The sequence below is a fragment of the Anabrus simplex genome, chromosome 1, assembly GCF_040414725.1.
Source record: "Anabrus simplex isolate iqAnaSimp1 chromosome 1, ASM4041472v1, whole genome shotgun sequence".
NCBI lineage: Eukaryota > Metazoa > Arthropoda > Insecta > Orthoptera > Tettigoniidae > Anabrus > Anabrus simplex.
Genome location: NC_090265.1, coordinates 920,143,416 through 920,151,173, shown reverse-complemented (window position 1 = coordinate 920,151,173; position 7,758 = coordinate 920,143,416).

The following is a 7,758-nucleotide window of genomic DNA, read 5'->3' as shown; positions in this document are numbered from 1 at the left end:
AATTTAAACTTCATAATAAGGTATCTTCAGAATAATGTTATGAGCACGGGCGTAGCCAGTGGGGGGTTACTGGGCGTTAGACCCCCTCTCCCTCCATGGAACTTTTACAAAAATAATATATAAAGAAACTGGCAATAAACAATAAACTAAATAAAAATATTCAGAGATATAATTGTAGAACCAACAGATCTGTAATTCACTTATATCGGTGTCATAATGACAAGACATTCATGCATTTTCATTGTGTTCTACCATCATTTCTAACTACCGCCAATCGGCCGATCCTGGCTATGCAACTGGTTAAGAGTAAGCTGCATTTTCTGAAGAGTTGTTATTATTAGACTATTATTAGGGTTGTTGTTGGTGTTGTTGTTGTTCGCAAAGTACTCCACCATCTTCACTAGTAGAGGCTAGATTTTTACTGCTTTCCATCAATAACTCCCTGTGGGTGGGGGTGGTAGAATAACACCCACGGCATCAGCTGCCTGTCGTAAAAGGTGACTAAAAGGGGCCCAGGGGCTCTTGATTTGGGATCGTGGGTTGGTGACTACGGAGCCGTTACCTCAGCCTCTGGCATTGCTTCCACTTATTTGTGCCAGGCTCCTTATTTTCATCTATCTTATCCGACCTCCCTTGATCAAATCTTGTTCTTTTATGACCCCGATGATATTAGAGCATTCGGGGTCTAGGGACTCTTTCATTTTTACGACCTTCGTGGCCCTTGTCTTTCTTTGACCGATACCTTCATTTTTAATGTCGGATACCTTTCATTTTTGCTTCTGAATAGTGTTAACAGAGGATGGTTATACTTCCTCTTAAACAATAATCACCACCACCACCATCGTCTCCAACAACAACCCCCTGTGGGTGGGGGGCGGTAGAATAACACCCACGGTATCCCCTGCCTGTCGTAAGAGGCGAATAAAGGGGGCCACAGTGACTCCGAACTTTGAAGCGTAGTTTGGTTTGACTATGGGGGCTCTTATCTGAGTCCTGGCATTGCTTCCACTTACTTGTGCCAGGCTCCTCTCTTTCATCTATCCTATCTGACCTCCCTTGGTCAACTCTTGTTCTTTTCCTACCCCGACAATATTAGAGCATTCGGGGCCTAGTGAGTCTTTCATTTTCACGCTCTTCGTGGAATTTGTCTTTCTTTGACCGATACCTTCATTTTTCGAAGTGTCGGATACCTTCCATTTCTTCCTCTGAATAGTGTTAATAGAGGATGGTTGCCCGGTTATACTTCCTCTTAAAACAATAATCATCACCACCACCATCTCCAACAATAGTTAACTTATACATGTACTGTGTACACATGTGGAGAACACAGTGCCAAAAAACACCTAATGGCTAACCTACAGGTTATCATGGCCGGTGTGAATGATGTAAATAGCATAATTGTACAAAATTTACAGAATATTTATTTATTTATTTATTTATTTATTTATTTATTTATTTATTTATTTATTTATTTATTTATTTATTTATTTATTTATTTATTTATTTATTTATTTATTTACGGGATTCTCGGTGGAGTTCCCATCATCCTAATGAATACAGTACCCCGGCCGCCTTGCGCTCGACGCACAGGGTGGCACCAGTGTCCGCCTACAGCTACAGTATTTGCCTGTGTTTTATTTTGGCTGAGTAATTCCGTACGATCAGAAGCAGACTCGTATCGGAAAATATCAAACAATGTCAGGCCCTGAGGCGCTTGGTTAATGAACCATCTCCGGTTACGTTTGGGGTTTAATTAACAATACAATTATGCTGAGACTGTGCTGAGCAGTCTGTTGTTCCAGTTGGCTGCAACAATGGACACAGCCCACTGGATCATGTTGCAAGATACAAGCAGAACATTGGTCAGCTTACATGCTCATAGCCATGTAACATTTAAACAGCCCTTTAAAGTCAAACGTGTTTACTTGGTCTTATTTCCTCAGACGGTGAATCCTCGATTATCCGCATTTTAAATGTGTATTAAAGAAGTGAAGAAGAGTACGAAAGATTGTGAATTGTGGAGCATCAAACGTAACGTTGATAATAAAATATATACAATACTGTTACATTTCACCTCAAATTCCTCCCTTCATATCTCCTGCCATACGTTGGTTCAAATGCACAGAAGTTTAGTTATTCCAAGAACACATTCCTGAGTCGTCTACCTGGGCTCTGCCTGTCACAACCCAGGACTAAAGCAGACGACACCCAACCTCCCAGGAGGGTCTATCTCACTAGATACTATTATTGAGATTAAAAACAGCCTACATCCGCACACATTAAAATATTCGAATTCAAAACCGGTTATCGGAATTTTAGTTCCACCATTAGTGTATCATTAAAATTAAAATATTAAAACTCCACATAATTGTGTCGTCTTGAATGTTTTAATTTTAATAAGTGTATCAAACCATCAGCACTATTTACAATAATTTTATTTTTTATGATGATGAATATGACTACATTACTAGGGCTGCAGCAGGCTAGCAATAGCCAAACGAAGTTTTTATTTATTTATTTATTTATTTATTTATTTATTTATTTATTTATTTATTTATTTATTTATTTATTTATTTATTTATTTATTCATTCATTCATTCATCCATTTACCGCATCTGTCGTGCAGTGGTTAGCGTGATTACCTGCAACCCCCGGAGGCCTAGGTTCGATTCCCGGCTCTGCAACAAAATTTGAAAAGTGATATGAGGGCTGGAACGGGCTCCACTCATCCTCGGGAGGTCTACTGGGTAGAGGTGGGTTCGATTCCCATCTCAGCCATCCTCGAAGTGGTTTTCCGTGGTTTCCCACTTCTCCTCGAGGCAAATGCCGGGATGGTACCTAACTTAAGACCACAGCGGCTTCCTTCCCTCTTCCTTGTCTATCCCTTCCAATCTTCCCATCCCCCACAAGGCCTCTGTTCAGCATAGCAGGTGAAGCCGCTTGGGTGGGGTTCCCGTCTTCCTCCCCAGTTGTATCCTCCGCGATCCAAAGTCTCACGCTCCAGGACACTGCCTTTGGTGGGATCCCTCGCTGAGTGCGAGGTAAAAACCAAGCCTGGAGGTTAAAGAAAGAAAGAAAGAAAGAAAGAAAGAAAGAAAGAAAGAAAGAAAGAAAGAAAGAAAGATTTATTTATTTATTTATTTATTTATTTATTTATTTATTTATTTATTTATTTATTTATTTATTTATTTATTTATTTATTATTTTGTCTTCATTTGTGACGAAGTTAGGGCTCACGGCCTTCTCTTACACTTAACCACATAATAACTAATATAAACTTCAGAAAACTGATAATGAAATAATCAAACATCCTAAGCACATTAATTCTTCCATTCATACTGACATTTACACAAGCTGGTTATATATTTCATAAATAATCTCGGTAACACCGTTTAAAAGAGGCTAAAGGGGTGCAATTCCTAACAATGACTGGAAGGGGATTCCATAGTCTAAACCAGACACTTGAAAGGAGCGGTTATATGATGATGAACGATGCACGGGTATTAAAGTCGATCGTGTGTTATGTTCATGAGAGGAGGAGAGTAAATTAAACTTTGAGGATAGATACTGGGGTTTTTTATTCATTCAACAGACGAAATACGACAGTTCCAATGTTAAGATATCGTAGTTTATGGACTTTTAACCAGGAGAGTATTTTATAATAGAGGGAGATATGAAACCGCGTAAGGAAGAGAGGCATGTCTCTGAAGCGCCAGACGACGTGGAAAGGCCTTTACCACGTTCTGACGGGAATAAATGCCATCAACCATCGAGTACAACGGAGGCCAAGATGCAAGATGGCGGTATCTAAACCGACGAGCCATACCGAGGAACAGCTAGCCCTATGGTATCCCCTTTCGGAACTTCCTAAAAGGGACTAGTGAGTCAACTAGCCTGAGGGCGTGGCCGGCCTTTCCGTGTATTGTTCTCTTCGTTTGGTTTACCCGCTTGCTTTCTGGGTGGTGCAACGAGAATGTTCCGTCTCTAGCCACATCACGAATATTCCGATACACATCGGTGGTGGTGGTGGTGGTGGTTACAACAAGGAAACCATCCTCTACATAACATTAATCAGAGAGAAAAAGAGAAGGGATCGGACACTTCAGAACATGAAGAAAGGCAAGCCTCACGAAGGGAGTGAAAATGAAAGACTCCCTATTTCTCAGAACCTAATAGCTTCGAGATCGGAAAACAACAAGAGTGGCCAATGGAGGTCGTATAGGATAGGTGAATGTAAGGAACCTGAACCTGGCACAAGCAAGTGAAAGCAATGCCAGGGCTCAGATAAGGGCCACGACAGTTTACAAGTTTTTGTCCCTTCACACAGTAGCAAGTCAGGCTCGTTGGTATTACCTGGGAGATGGTAACCCTTATTGACAGACCTTTCACTTCCGCTCACAAGTCAGTCATCCCGTACAGCAGCTGCGTGCAGACCGCTAGAATTGAACAAAGGGCTACTGGCAACACAACATAATGATCACTGTCAGTCTAGCCTGAGCAAGCATCGAGTGCAAACGTGCTAGGTCGAGTGTGCCGGTTGAGCGGGTGATTGGTGTGGAACAATATCGGGTAGTTATCGGAAGATGGCAGGGGAGAAGGAAGAAGGAAACAACCAAAAGAGAAGGAGGTAAAGTGGAAATAAGATTGAAGGGTGAGATGATATTGGTGGTAGCGGTGATTATGGTACTGATAGTTATGGGGGGCGTGAAAGTAAACCCTGGCCTGACTTCCAGTGGCATTATGAGCTGGGAAGATGTGGAGGTCATAAGGAGGGTGGTAAAGGAGGTTGTGGAAGAAGTATGCCCATTTGAAGATATTAAAAATATGATTCAGAAACAAGCGAAAGAGTTCGAAAATACGAGGCAATGGATCCAGGGAAAAACAGACGAAATAATGACCAAGGTGGAGAACGAGAGAGAAATTGTGTCACTCAAAGAGAAAATAAGGAATGTGGAAGAAGAGGTGGCGACACTGAAGGGAGAAATAGAAGACAGTAGCCAGAAACGCAGAAAGAAATGCTTATTTATATACGGAGTGCCGGAGGAAAAAGGAGATGACAAAGTGATGACAATTTACAAAGTTGTGGAAGTCATCCAAAACAGAATGAAAATTAACTTCTGTGAAGTTGATATAGACGATGTGGAAAGGATAGGTAAAGCACAGGGTAACAGGCCGATAGAAGTGAAGTTGTTATCCACCCTGTGGCGGAAATAGTAACAAGAAACGTGGATAATCTGCACAGTACAAAAATTTTGGTTAAGAGAGGCATGGGAAGAAAAGGGATTAAGAATATAAAAACCCTTAAGAAACATTTAGTGAGTGCCAGACTTCAAAGATTAAGAGCTCACATTAGGGGTCAGGAATTAGTAGTAACCAATGGCCAAAGGACCAGATTTTGGACAGTGACAAAATTACGGGAATTAGAAGAGAATTTGAAGCAAGAAGAAGTGATGGGGAAAAGAGTGGAAGAAAGGCAAGTTATTAAAAGCAATGTCGGAGAAGACGGACATAGTGACATGGAAAGAACCAAGGGAAACAGGAAGCTGAGTGAGGAAAGGCAGGGAGATGAACATAGTGAAAGAGTGGTTGTGTATAGTGAGAAGGAAAGAGCAGTGGACAGCAGGGTGAGAACCAATATTTAGGGAAGCAACTGTGGACATAGCCAGGGAAGAGGAAAGGCAGAGAGGTGAACACAGTGAATGAATGGACGTGCAGAGTGGAAATAAAAGGTCAGACAGGGACAGAATAGAATTTTTATGAACAAATGGAGCAGCAGCAGCTTAAGGGATCTGTGGGGAATGAAAAAAATGATGAGGGCATAGTAACAAGGAGTAAAAAGTCAAGTAAAGTTAGTAGGTAAGGGAATAGTGTGTGGAGACATAGTGGTAATATAAGGAAAGATGGTTCAGTTTGTTAAGAATGAGGAAGTTGTATTGGCTGTGAGGATTTGAAATGCAGAGTGAATTGGATTTGAAATGTATAGTGAATTTATTGGTTAAGTGTGATTTTGATAGGTATGATTATAGTTGACGAAAAGTGGTTGGTGGACATAATTGTACTGGAGGGAGGATAATGTGTGATTATGGTTGTATATGGTAATTTTGAGTGGAAAGAGTGATGAAGAGGGAAGTAGTGGATTATAGTTGGTAAGATTGGGTGGCCAAGAGAGATTAATTTATTTAAGTGGTAATAAGTTGGATGATGGTATAAATTAATATGTGATTATATGTATGAATGGTAAGATGATTATGGTAATACTGAGTGAAGGCTGTTAAGAGTGAGTATGTTTATAATAATAATTGTGATGGAAAGAGAGATGAAAAGAGAGGTAGTGACGCATAGTTTAAAAATTACGGGTTCGTTGGTATATGTATGAATGGTAAGATGACTATTGCTGCTTTTTTGTATGTAAATTACGAAAAGTTGTTGGTGGTCATAATTGTACTGGAGGGAGGAAATTAATGTGTAATTATGGCTGGTATATGGTAATTTTCAGTGGAAAGTGTGATGAAAAGGGAGGTAGTCAAGTATAGTTGGTAAAGTTGGGTGGCAAAGAGTGATAAATTTATTTAAATGGTAATAAGTTGGATGATGATGATGATCTGTAATATGACAAGAAGTTAGTTAATGGTGGTATAATGAGTAATGAGAGGTAACATGAAAGCAGAACAATGCACAATGTAGAAACATGAGGGTAATGTAGGACACAAACTCAGCAGTTGTACAATATGATGACTGTGCAGCAAGTTGTTGTAGCTGGTGTGTGGAGATGTAGGTGTGAAATGTAATGACTTGCTGTGTCAGTCAGGAGAGGAGAACGAGGGCGTTATCCTCCATATGGGTAGCCTTGCGCCAGGGTACCTGAATGCCGTATTACCTTATTTCATTTTATTTTTGCCATTTCGCCAGTTGTTCCTCTAATTGCTGTATTAACATGGCTATCGGTTCTCCGGAAGACAGTTGTCCGCGGGACATTTGTCAGCATGTGCCGATTATTTTATGATAATTTATTTTGGTGTGTTTGTTTGCCTGTTTATTTGACCAGTTAGTGTTATTAGATTGGGTAGGAATATAGTTTGATATTTAGGTAGAGTTGCTGTTGAAAGAACTTGTCTAGGTTCGGCATTATTATTTTTCTCCATTAACGGATCAATAAGGTAGCAAATACTGTAGATCTGGAGGAAAATAAAGAAATAAAGTAAAAGTAAAGTAATCAGCACTGTTCCTTGGTTCGACTCCACAGAAAGTTCAATATTTCACACAGTTGAATACAGTGAGTTACTTAATACTGACAACCAAACTTAAGTGTTGATCTGTCGCTCCAAATGTTCTCGAGTTGTGAAGTGTTACTTCGGACTATATTTCTCATAATGCCTTCAAATGTGTATATATACGGTAGAGGAAAGGGTATTTATGTACGATCATTATGTGATTTTAAAGTCTTTCAGGGAATTATTTAGGTGATTTGTAACACAATTTCCAGGTGTACGCCCTCCACATAGAGAGACCGTGTGGAAACTCTTAAACAAATTGAGAGGAACTGGTTCTTTACCCGATAAGAAGCGAAGTATTAAAAAACGTGTACTTACCGAGGAAAAAGTAAATTAAATCGTAGAAAGATTAGAACATACACCTAAAAATCCCTAAGACGACTTGAACAAGAAGCCGGGGTTCGACGTCTTGCTTTCTGGGCGGTGCAACGATAATGTTCCGTTCCGAGAAGAGCTCAGCATGGCTGGCTACGAAAATATTAGAAAT